The sequence below is a fragment of the Euleptes europaea genome, chromosome 10 (assembly GCF_029931775.1).
Source record: "Euleptes europaea isolate rEulEur1 chromosome 10, rEulEur1.hap1, whole genome shotgun sequence".
NCBI lineage: Eukaryota > Metazoa > Chordata > Lepidosauria > Squamata > Sphaerodactylidae > Euleptes > Euleptes europaea.
The window spans coordinates 34,350,427-34,363,883 of NC_079321.1; positions in this window are offsets into that span (position 1 = coordinate 34,350,427).

Below are 13,457 nucleotides of genomic sequence, written 5' to 3' on the forward strand. Positions count from 1 at the left end.
TTCTAGCTCTGGGTTGGGAAATACCTGGAGATTTTGGGGGGTGGAGTCTGGGGAGGTTTGGAGAGGGGAGGGGCTTCAATGCCATACAGTCCAGTTGCCAAAGTGACCATTTTCTCCAAGGGAACTGATTTCTATCACCTGGAGATCAGTGGTAATAGCGGGAGATCTCCAGCCACCACCTGCTCAGAAGACAACCCTACTCAGAAGACATGGGATACATTGAAGTGATTTCCTGCCCTTAACGGGATTGGATATCAAGTGGCCAGCACACGCAATTCTTATACTTCTGGTAGAATTACTCCAAGGCCTTACGACAGGACTAGCACTCAGCCATTATGTCTGTAAGGACTGGGAGATTAGGGAGGGCTGCCCAGGAATTTGTCATATTGTGGCCACAAGCGTTGCCTAGAACAGCGAGGGGGAGGGGCTGCTACCACTTCAAGGAGGATTTATCTGCAAGATAAATCTGGCAAGAAAGTTGACAAGCAGTTGCAGAAAGGGCAGCTGTGGCCAGGAGAAGAATTATGGTTCTTCCCCCTTGCATAAAAGTGAATTTCTCGCATCTGGATGGAGATAACAAGATATCTTTTCCCCCTGGCACGCAAGGATCATTATTTGGCTGATTTTCTCTATGTGATTTCTGTGTCAGTGGTTGGGGACAGAGGGACGGAATTTAGCTAGTCCCCTCCTATGGCAGGTTTATTACATCAATTCGAATAAGTATGAACTCTGATGCTTTAAAACTTTTGAGATTCTTTTGCTTGTAGTATACATCACTGTTCATTATACTCTACAGGGATTGCAGAATATATGAGTTATTGAATTTCTTGTGAAGATTTCAACCAAAGATCTCAATATAGGATGGGTGAGTGTTTCTTTTCCCTTCACCTACGAGACCATCTAAGCTTTTTCATATGAACTTCAGCCGGGTATAAATTAGTACATTTATAATCTTTTTTCTTTTTCTTGTTTTTTTTTTTTTTTTGTTATTTGATCACAGTATATCTATTTATATATTCACTGAAGAGAAACAGGACCCCATTTGGATTCCTGTTATTGGTCTGCATGCAAGACTTCTGCTTTACATGCAAGATTTGCGGTATTCTGTATTTTATGCAAGTCTCACTGCATGACTATTTGCATTCTGTTTTGTATGTCTGTTCTACTGCCAAGATTTTCTTTATTTCTGTATGTAGTTTTTGAGTTTGTTATATAATACATGGTGAATTTGTTATTTTTGTTTTGTTCTGTTAAGATGCATGCTTTGGCTTTTTCTGTTTTGGTAACCCGAAAGGCTCACAGTTGGCAAGCACCTTGAGGTATCTTAGGATAGGGGGGGATATCCAAACAAACACTTTGTTCAGTCCAATCCAAATATTTTCAGTGTAGCTAGTCAGTTTCTGATCTTTCATGTTGACCTGTTTAAAAGGTTATCTTGATGGGCAGTTCTTGATAGTGTTTTACATGCAGACCAGGACAAGTGAAAAGCACTTACATTACTGTTATGGCCATGGGGCCAGGGTAGGATTGCCTGAATAATGGCAAAAGTATTGGGTAGCCCCTTAAGGTAGCTGTACTACTAGGGTTCAGATTTTAAATCGTTAATAAAGCCTTTGATCCATCCTTGTCTTTGGTGGGGGGCAAATAGTTCTTCCATCTCTCAACATGATCCAGACTTCAATCCTGGTTACATCAAGGATGTATCTTCTTTGTAAAGCATCTCTAGATATTCTCTCGAACAGCCTGCTCCCGGGTTGTGGCCTGAAGAAGTACGTTTAATAATGCCACTAGTCACAAATTACCATTTACTCAACCAATATTCTCTTACACGCTTCATTTGAAAGCAAGTCCGGTAGCCCATCATCTGGTTGGAATTCTCTGCAAGTTGCTATTTCTCATCTGCCCTCTCCAGTCCTCTAATTTTGACAGAGGTAACACCACTAGCATCCAGTGATGCCTTGACAATGGGGAATAACAGAACATAATACTGTAAAGCTGGTTCCGTTTTTCCATTGATGTTTCAGGCTTGCTTTGAATAATATGTGAAGCAGCCTATTCAACATGAATGAGAGGACAAATAACACCTCTAATCAGACCGTTTTTAACAAATACTTTAGCCCATTTTAAATAGGTGGTTGTTGCCAAGGACTCAAACTGTGAGATCACCATTTTTGCTGGGTTTAAAAAAAATTAAGGAAGAGACGTACAGAGAGTTCAGGCTGTTTCCAACCACATAACCCAACACTCTGAAAATAAAGGGCTGGGTGGGACTAGTTGAAAACGTATATAAATCAACATCCACAAAGCTGGGAGCAGCAGCCCTCTGATTTTCATCTTGCTTGTAGTATACATCACTGTTCATTATACTCTACAGGGATTGCAGAATATATGAGTTATTGAATTTCTTGTGAAGATTTCAACCAAAGATCTCAATATAGGATGGGTGAGTGTTTCTTTTCCCTTCACCTACGAGACCATCTAAGCTTTTTCATATGAACTCCAGCCGGGTATAAATTAGTACATTTATAATCTTTTTTCTTTTTCCAAGATCATCATATAATGTATTTTTGAACTGGGGTCTTTTGGATTATAATACTAATACCTTTCAAAATTGTGTTTGTATTCTCTATGCTTCTGTTAATCTTTTCAGGTATTCTGGCTAATAAAGTTCATCCTGATTCTAATCCTCCTTTTCTTTGATACCTTGTACTAATAGCTTTTTATGTGTCAAAGTTCACCTACTTTCTAGTGGCTTAGAAATTACAGTCTTGAGCTTGAGAGATATTTGGAGAAAGGAACAGCTGTGAAACTGAAGTCAAAGTTGGGCATCGCCTCACACCCACAGAATACTTCAGAGTTCTCCTTCTGCCAGAGAGAGATGGCCTGCAGCCAGCTAGCCAGAAGGAAATTTGAGTTGTTTGCTAAGACTTTGCTGCTGGGTCATCTGTTTCCATGTTGCAGATGGGACTGTAAAAGCCTGCGGCCCAGTTGCCAGAAGATCAAGAATCCTATTTGCAACATGATTGAAGTGGTACTGCTGTACTGAGGAAGGAAACCCAGTCAGATAGAGTTATGAAAAACTTACATTTGGTTATTATTCCCCATTGGTTTCAGTGGAAGCCCCCCCAACACACACACACACAAACTCTTTCCCTCAGGTCTGTACCTTTACAGTTTTCCATCCAAATTGGACAAAACTCAGCCGAGGGTAGTATTCTCCACGGACGCCCACATTGTCACATTTGAAACTGATAGAAGACCCCCTCCACAAGCGGTAACACAGACAGCACTGCAGCCACTTAGCTGGAAGAATAGTAGGAATAACATTTTTTTGTTATAAATTACAATAATTATGAAAATGGGATGTTTCATATTTATCTTAATATGAAGACAAAACAAATTCCCCATCTAAACAGTCTTCAACAACAAAAATTGTGTTCTGCTTTATTTAGTTATTGCAATCTCTGCCCTCTATTGGTTTCACTTTTACAAGCATTTTTCTAATAGCAGGGCACAGTGTTCTTTAGGGGGAAATACCTGGAGATTTTGGGGGTGGAGCCTGAGGAGGACGGGGTTTGGGGAGAGGAGGGACCTCAATGGGGTGCCATAGAGCCCAACTTCCAAAGCAGCCATTTTCTCCAGGTGAACTGATCTCTGTTGCCTGGAGATCAGTTATAATAGCGGGAGATCTCTAGCCACCACCAGGAGGTTAGAGGTGGCTGAAGAAGACTGGAAACAGGCTAAGTTATCCTGTTCTACCCTGCCATCTAAGGACATAACCAACAAAAAAAGAAATAAGCACACTCTCTGTAACTACACAAAAAGGACTGATAAAACTGCTGTTGGTTTTTTTGGCATTATATGCTTTTGAAGAGACTTTATTTTGTGCAATTGTGCCTTGTTGCTATATGGAATACAATTGTATACTGTGGCTATATGAAGCCTATTCATATATATGCTTACCCGTTGCTCTCCAAACCTTCTTTGTCCAAGCAAATCTATCTCACAGCCCTCCTGCTGCCGCCTGCCTGCCTGCCTAACCACCGCCTTATCTTCCTTGTGCCACCAAATGTCCTTGCTTTGTCAGTCTGCCTCTTCCTCACATTACTCTCCTTCAAGCTAAGTGACCAAAGTGCTATCTGTGTTACCATCTGGAATTTTTCCTACCAGTTTTCCCATTGACTTGAATGTTAAACCTGGATGCTTTTCACTGCCTCAAAGGAGGGGGACGTTATTCCATCTGTCTGAAATCTGGCAATATGGGTGTCCTTGGGGAGTACTACAATCCCACTGAGTTTTGTCCCGTTTGGATGAAAAACCATGAAGGTACAGAGCAAGAAAAGGGGCTCAGTCTTCTTTTGAAACCAATGGGGACTAATAAAATAGGATTATAAAAATGAAACAATAACAAAAGAAGATAAAAATTAACAAAACCATATAAAACCAGTCAATAACAAAACAGTCCCTTTTGGAATTAATAACAAAGTTAAAGAAATGGAAGGAAGTGCCATGCACAAGTCTATTAAGAAGGTTATTTGGTGTTATGAAGCAAACAGCATGTCTTACATTTTAACAGAATAACATTTTTAGCAATGCTCTAACAGTCTGTGGCACTATGTTCATGTGTAATTTCTTGTAATCATCACCAGCTGTGATACCTCATATTGTGTTGTTATGGTATAGTTTCTATAACTTACTATGTAAATAGGAGGAAAGTGCATTGGGTATCTCAGATGATACAACAGAATGTTGTAGCCTGGCAGCTCAGTTTTCCTGGTGGGTCTAAGATAGTTGTAGGATCTAAACTTAGCTAAACAGGCAATTATGTATTGGTGCCATCTAAGCAAAGTTAAGCACCACTCAAATTTCCATAGATTTTAGTGGGAAAGTTAAGCACATACTTGAATCTTTATTGAATCTTTGACTGGATTATTGTGGCCTGGAAGCCTTGTTCCAGCCTCCAACTCACACTATGGCTGCAAAAGTAAAAACACTTTCTTGGGAGCATATCCCATTGAATGAAATGGAGTTCAGTTCTGAGTAAACCTGCTTAGGCTTAAAAATATTGTTGAAGGCTTTCACGGTCAGAGTTCATTGGTTCTTGGAGGTTATCCGGACTGTGTGACCATGGTCTTGGAATTTTCTTTCCTGACGTTTCGCCAGCAGCTGTGGCAGGCATCTTCAGAGGAGTAACACTGAAGGACAGTGTCTCTCAGTGTCAAGTGTGTAGGAAGGGTAAAATATAGTCAGAAAGGGGTTGGGTTTGAGCTGAGTCAAGATAATGTGCTAATGAGGGTGTGGTATGTTAATATGGAACCATTGTATCCTGAAGGATCTGTTAACATGTGGAATCCAAAGCTAATCTGCATGGCGATTGTGGACTGTAGTGTTTGTTAGTCTGGAGGTTTTCAGGACAGGAAGCGAAGCCTTATTCATTCTTACACTCTCTTCTTTTCTGTTAAAGTTGTGCTGATGTTTATGAATTTCAATGGCTTCTCTGTGCAATCTGACAAAATAGTTGGTAGAATTGTCTAGGGCTGTCGATTCGGTTCGTCCGAACCGAAAAAACAGCCAAATTTTCCGCAATTCTGGAGTTTTCATTTCGGATGGAACCGAACTGAAAAAAGGCGGGAAAACGACGCCCCGAATTCAGCAAATTTGGGGCAATCACCGAATAAATTCAGCAGGTTTGGCGTTCCCGAACCTGCCTTTTCCCACCATTAAAGACACCCCCCCCCCCACGTGCGCCTTCACGGGGCTTCCCTGAAGCCAGGCGGGGGCGCTTTAAACAGATCTGTTCAAAGACTCCCCCGCGCGCCTTCATGGAAGCCCTGTGAAGGCCCACGGGGGGCTCTTTAAAGACCCTCGCCAGTTTGAAGTGGTGGGCACCGCCTGCACTACAAAGACCCGGCTGAATTTCCCCCCAATTCTGGATCTCGCGCCGAATTTCACGGATCCGAAGCGGGGGAGTTCGGACTTCGGCACGTCCTGAATTTAAAAGGGCCGAATTTTGCCGAAGCTGAACTTTACCGAATTTGTTTTTCAACAGCCCTAGAATTGTCCAGTATTTCAGTATCTTGGAATAAGACCCTATGTCCTGTTTGTGCCAGTCCATGTTCAGCCACTGCTGATTTCTCAGGTTGGCCAAGTCTGCAGTATCTTTCATGTTCTTTTATCCTTGTTTGTATGCTTAGGCTTGCCCCCTAAATCTATTGCTTTCTGTGGTTTATGGGGTGGTAGTGGAACAGTTAGATTGGAGTGCAGTAGCGCTTTAGAGTACAGGGTACAAGCTTTTGATAATCAAAGCTCCCTCCATCAGATACAAATAGGAGTGCCAGTTCCAAGTTGGAAAATTTGAGGGTGAAGCCTGGGGATGGACCGCAGTGGGGTATAAGGCCACAGAGTGCCCCCTCCAAAGCAGCCATTTTCTCCAGGGGAATTGATATTTGTTGTCTCAACTAGTTGTAATGGTGGCAGATCTCCAGGCCCCACCTGGAGGTTGGCAACCCTAGATACAAATAGAGGGTAGTGTTGGAGCAAGGAGAGCCCACTCAGCTGTAAAACACAGTGGCTGACCTTGAGCAACTCTCTCTCAGCCCAGGCTACCTCACAATGTTGTTGGGACTGGGAGGACTAAAGAGGGCATCATGAATTCTGCCCATCATTTCTTAGAAAATGGAAGAGGTACACATTTTGTGGTGAAGTGGTTAGGTGTGGTGGACTCTAATCTGGTGAGCTGAGTTTCTTTCCCCACTCCTCCACATGAAGCCTGCTGGGTGACCTTGGGCCAGTCACAGTTCCCTCAGAACTCATTCAACCCACGCGGAGGCAGGCAATGGCAAACCACCTTCAAACATCTCTTGCTTCAAAAACCCAGTGGGGTCACAAGTCAGCTGTGACTTGATGGCACACACACACATTTAGTAAATACATAAATAAAAGGAATACAGTTTCAGTCTGGCAGTTAGCACAACTGTGCCAGGGCACCTCTTTCCCAATTCAGATGTGTGGTGGTCGGCCACTAGAAAGATATCATTTGAAAAACTCATCCACCACCAAGGGCTTTTCCTACATAGTATATAATTATTAATAGCACAACCTAGCCACCCACCCACTGTACATCCTATATGTGGTGCTACATGCAGGGGGGATTTTGGCTTTCTCCAGCAGATGCCAGCAGCCCCCACCCTCTTTTTACATACACTCAACGTGGCATGGAAAAGACCAGCTAACTAGCTCAGCCCCATGTTGACTGTCTATTGGTTATTTTCTCAATAACTCTGAGGCACCTAAAAATCTGAAGCCTCGTCTATCAGATTGTGCATCTAATGCGTTGTTTATCTCTCTGCCCATCTATCTTCGATCTTTGCCTGTCTCGGATTCATTCTAACTTGTCCTTCAGCAGGACAGATACAAAGAGAACACAGCAGTAATGCACTTTGAGAAATTAGCATTCAATGCTTGAAACTCGCACCATGGGAAGAAATAATTTGCAAATCTCGTGGCAACTTGAGGACAGTAGATGGTGCTATTACACAACTTTTCACATTTGTCAGCCTACAGCCACTGTCTTGTAAGCACTCACAGCCTACAGCCACTGTCTTGCAAGGTTGCCAACCTCCAGGTAGTAGCTGGAGATCTCCTTCTAATACAACTGATCTCCAGCTGATAGAGATCAGTTCACCTGGAGAAAATGGCTGCTTTGGCTAGGTAAAGGACTGGACACGGAGACCACTATTTTTGGTAATTCACCAAACTGTTCCACATACATAACCATCTGGTGGGCCCGTAGAGTTGCCACGTCCCCCATGGCCACCAGTAGGGGATAGGGGGGTAAGGTTGCCAGATCCAGCTTGTGAAACACCTGGAGATTTGGGGATGGAGCCTGGGGAGGACAGAGACCTTAGTGGGGTACAATTCCACAGAATCCACCCTCCAAAGCACCCATTTTCTCCAGGGGAATTGATCTTTGTTATCTGGAGATGAGCTGTAATTCTGGCGAATCCCAGGTCCCACCTGGAGGCTGGCATCCCTATGTGCTCATATGGGCCTAACTCTCCTCCCAGAGAAGAAAGATGAACCATATGTTCTTTATCCATTTCTGAAGACTATTGAATAGCTAAATTCTTTTTAAAGGACATCAGATCATAGCAGTCTCAGAATGTAAAATTTTAAGTGGAAGGACAAATGGCATAGGGTGGGGTACCAGGAATTACACAGTGAATTTCCACAGCTGCAATCCAAATCAGTCAATCTCCAGATTTTTGGAGTGCCAAATGGCTCGAGCACCTGCCAAACAGGTTTGTGGCTGCACTGTAGTTACACTTGAGTTACTTGAACTATTGCCCTATTTAGCATGTGAGCAGTACTTGTTATCAAAGATGACACAAACCTGGCCCAATGACCAGAGGCAAATGAAAGGGCTTTCCCGCCAAATAAGCACAGCACCATCAGGTAATTCTTTGGGGGGGGGGTGTTAGTGGAATGGAGCCTTTTTCACCCTCTGTATTATGCTCAGATGGGTAAGGTTTTATTTCCCTTTGCTTACTTTCAGGTGTGTATGTGGGGTGGGGGGCTGCAACACTAATGCCCTTAAATATGTAGCATGGCCCTGACCTGGATGGCCCAGGCTAGCCTGATCTCGTCAGATCTCAGAAGCTAAGCAGGGTCAGCTCTGGTTAGTATTTGGATGGGAGACCACCAAGGAAGTCCAGGGTTGCTGTGCAGAGGAAGGCACTGGCAAACCACCTCTGTTAGTCTCTTGCCTTGAAAACCCCATAAGGGGTCGCCATAAGTCGGCTGCGACTTGACGGCACTTTACACACACACAATCCACCTAGAGTCTCAGTGAGGAAGGTGGAATATAAATAAATAAATAAATTAGTAAAAAAAAAAAATTGGAATTAGGGTGTTGCTTTAATTTAATAAATCTTCTGGGAAACATCCACCATTGGTCCATGATTAGAGCACCTGTCCCTTCAGATTTCAACTGTTTGGAATTTCACCCAACAGGCCCCTTGTGAGGTAGGTGGAGCTGAGAGAGTTCGGAGAGAACTATGACTAGCCCAAGGTCACCCAGTGGGCTTCATGTGGAGGAGTTGGGAATCAAACCCAGTTCTCCAGATTAGAGTCTGCCACTCTTAACCATTACACCATGCCGGCTCTAAATAGAGGTTTACAGATTCCCCCCTTCACTCAACAGTTTTCTATTGGTTTTGAAGACTGGTTTTTGAAAAAGCAAAAATCTACTAATCCCCTCCCCAGAAAATGACAGTGTAAGGACAAAAGTCTACCGGGAATACTTCCTCTGTTCAGATTTTAATTTGACTGCAATCTGAGACCAGCAACCTGGATCAACAATTAATTGTTCTTTTTTCCCAAAAAACATTCACAGTACTAAAAGGTTCTTTTGTACATGTACATTCTTATGTTGCTTTCAAACAATTGACATCTAATGTCATCTAGAATATGGAGAGAAGAGACTGAAACTGAAAAGGTCAGCAATATATAGTAGTTACCATATGATTCAGACCCTTGAAGGCACTAAAGTTAACATTCATTTCTAACCATCTTAGTGAAAAAAGTACAGTATGTGTCAGAGTATTTAGGGTCTTCAATCCTTTTATCTTTTTTTACCTGGGGCTATTCCATAGATTTCTTCTGCTGTCCTGGCAACCCATTTCCTGTTTCCTTTCACAATATAGAAACGAGTCAATAAAACCAAAGAGATTTTAATTAAGAGCTTGAAGCAAATATTCAAAAAATAAATGTTATTGAAAGCATACTGCCCTCCTTTTTGGTTTGCCCATCATAGAATTTCACTAAGTTTCATTTCACTGTTATTGATGACAATTTTAAACCCTCCAGCAGTTGATGTTCCTCAGTTGCAGAAAATATATCCTGCTTATTTTTTGCAGACAAGCTGCCAAACACTTAGCGTTAAAAGTGCTGAATTTTTTTGTTGGTTAAATTTTTTTGTTGGTTAAATTGTTCCCTCAAACATGCCCAAAAAAATGGGGGGGGGGAGTCTTTGTATATATATAGGACACCCACTCAAGACAGAAAATGTTATTTAAAAATATTTCTAAATTGTGTAAAGGGCTAAATACATGCTACACATTTCCTGATGTGCTAGCTTGACCCTATGATAGCATTTTTAGGGTGAAGGGGGATATTTTTTCACAACTTGAAGACAATTCTAGTGTGTGTTTGTGCAGGTATGTACATAAACAGCACTTATGAAAAGGGACCTTGCAGCTGCAACTTATCACCACAATTTTGGGGGTGGAACGCTTTTTGATCCTGTTAACAGCATCTCTCTTAACATGGGATGTGCATAGGATGCCCACACAAAACATGTCTGGAAGATTCCCTATACTTAATGCTTGGTTTCTAGTGTTCTTTGTTGTTGCTGGGGGGTTTTATATGCCGACTTTCTCTACCACTTAAGGAAGAATCAAATTGGCTTACAATCGCCTTCCCTTCCCCTCCCCACAAGACACCCTGTGAGGTGGGTGGGGCTGAGAGAGCTCTAAGAGAACTGTGACTAGCCCAAGGTTACCCAGCTGGCTTCTCGTGTAGGAGCGGGGAAACAAATCCAGTTCACCAGATTAGCCTCCGCTGGTCATGTGGAGGGGTGGGGAATCAAACCCAGTTCTCCAGATCAGAGTCCATCTCTCCAAACCACCGCTCTTAACCACACCACGCAGGCTCTCTCTGATCCAAACCCACAGATAAGAGCACAAGCAGTACAGCCTCATTCATCAGAGGCTGTCTGAGTCTCTCTTGTGAAGGTGATGCATCAGCAAAAGATATCCAGACACAGAGAAAAAGAAGAAAAACTGGCATAAAACTGTTTAATTGGACAGCCACCAAGCTAACAAATTGGGGGGGGGGGAGAGAAGACAAATACAAAGCCTTTATAAAGTTATGAAAATCTTTTTAGAAACATTATTTTACAAAACAAAATCTTGACACACTGTACAATACTGAAAGTGTAACTTATTCTACCTTCTGCCCACACCTAGCAAACCTGGCATTCATATTTTGTCCACAGCACAGCATGGTTCCCTAACGGTTAGAAGTGCAGCCTGATGCTGACTGTAAACATCTATAAACTGATATTATAACACAACAATTTGGGGGCTAGTAAAATTCATCCCTGGCCACACACAAGGAAGCAGTAGCTTTTCCTAAATCAAGTTCAGTAATGCAAGTGGGGGGCGTCACCCCCATAAATCCAATATGAATCATTTTGGATCTGTTGCTAGAAGACATGCCTTGGCAAGTGAGGGAAACAGCTCGTTTGCCTTGGGATTCTCCATCTCCCTGGAACTTTTCATTTCTTCCCACATCTTCTGCTTTCTCCAGGACCCGATCCCACCATTTCCATGACATGTTACTCCCTTTGTAATGTTCACATGCGTGCACTCCAACTCAGAACTGCACCCTTCTAAGCCTACGGACTTCAATGGATTTAGAAAGATGTTTAGGATTGCCATGAAAGGCTTATAGCATGCTGAAGACCTCAATGCAGGTTTATCTTATTTTATTCTTATTTACTTCATTTATTTACTTCATTTACTGCCTTTCTCGCTGAAACTCATGGCCAATTACAGAATATAAAACAATCAGACAACGAAGTCCTCTAATTAACAGTGCAGTTATTTATCCACCATTCCAGAATTCTCTCTCTTCAAGCCATTTACTGAGGTTTTACAGCAGAGGTTACTTTCTATAGTCAATAGAAGTCATCTATTTACGAGTCATCTGTCTACCCAGTGTTAAAAGTAATTCATAAAAAATATATCTTGTTTTGTTACACATTAACATACTGTAGAAATTCAGAAATTTCATTTAGACAAGCAAAAGAAAATATTTCACCATCATTCATTTCAAGCGCAAGAAACAACCGTATTTCTGTGGTTTTCAAATCTTACCAGACTGATTTTATACCCAAACTAGAATGTTTGATTCACAGCTTTCATTGATTTTCACTTGTACGATGGTGCTTATTCCAAAAGGCATTGGCTTTGAAAACAGTAGTTTTGGATTCAGAGATTTACCTTCAAAGTAATGTATCTTGGGGTTATATTCCATCACAAAATACCACTCTACAAATATTGATCTCTTGTATTTTTTGTTCATTTCCTGCTCTGTTTTTTAACTTTTGCCATCCTGTGCTGCGATCAAAAGGGACAACGGCATCTATTTGCCAAATTGCTGTTTGAATTCTGGGGCACTTAAAGAGCAGCTTGGGAGTTCTATGGGCAGCTTCTAAGAGGCTAAATCAGAAAAAAAATCATCATGTGCTGACAGGGCATTAGCCTAAAACTTTAATTGTATGTAATTATTAAAAAGAGGTAATACTTCCTTCAAATCCCCTTATTCAGGGCAGATTATTCTGTCTGAGAAAGAAAAAGCTTGCCTGCTCCAGACAATACCAGGGACCATTTGACAGACACTGTGATGTAGTGGATAGCCTGAAAGGCAGAAATTAAGACTCGCTCAGCTCAGACTGACGGACTTCTAGTCACCGCTTTCTGTAATCTCCACCAGCCCTGCGCTTCATGTCGGAGGAAGAGCAAAATTCAGATTTGACTGAGAGATTTATTATGTTGCAGAACAAATGGATATTACGTTTTTTTCATAAAGGAATGGCGCAGGCAATCCTAAACAGGCCTACTCAGAAATAGCCTCGTTGAATAAAATGGGGTTTTACTTCCAGGAAAGTATTCTTAGGACTGCCGCCCAAGGGGTTGCTGAGGTGTAAGATTTAATCCTAGCTGTGCAAGCTTAAACTAGTCCTCCAGCTCAAACAGAATCGGTTTGCCTCAAGTGGTGGTTGACTTCATAGAAGCAAAGTTCGTCTGCCTGCCAACTCCAGAAGATGCATTGTCTAACTACAAATAAGTCCTGCTTGAACTTGCTGTCAGCCTAATTAGCAACATGCTACACTGATGCCAAATGTTTGTGATACGAATATACAAATATGTAACAAACTTCCTATTGACTTCAATGGGGCTAGCTGTGTATTTTCAGGGTCAACCGTCTGAACAGTCAAAGCCACAGGGTACTAACTATCCAAGTTATTATACAACACAGTATACTGGTGGTCAATCCAGTTATTTCAGCTCATGTGCAAAAGTTCAAAATCTTCTTTTTATAAAAGTTCACCACTTTCAGCAATTTTTAAAATATATCCAAATATGCTATGAATGCTAATTGAAAGGTGGAAGGAAATATTAAGTAATCACAGTGACTGAGGACATCTTATCCCGCCCCCTCACCCCCAATACAAGCCTTGCAAGTGCAAGCATTTTAAATTTAGAATATTTAAATTTAAATGTAGAGTATTTAAATTTAGAGTATTCAAATGCTCCAAAAGCTACACCCCATTGTATGGGGTTTTCACACAATATGGTAATTATAAAGAAATAAAAAACATTAAAAATAAA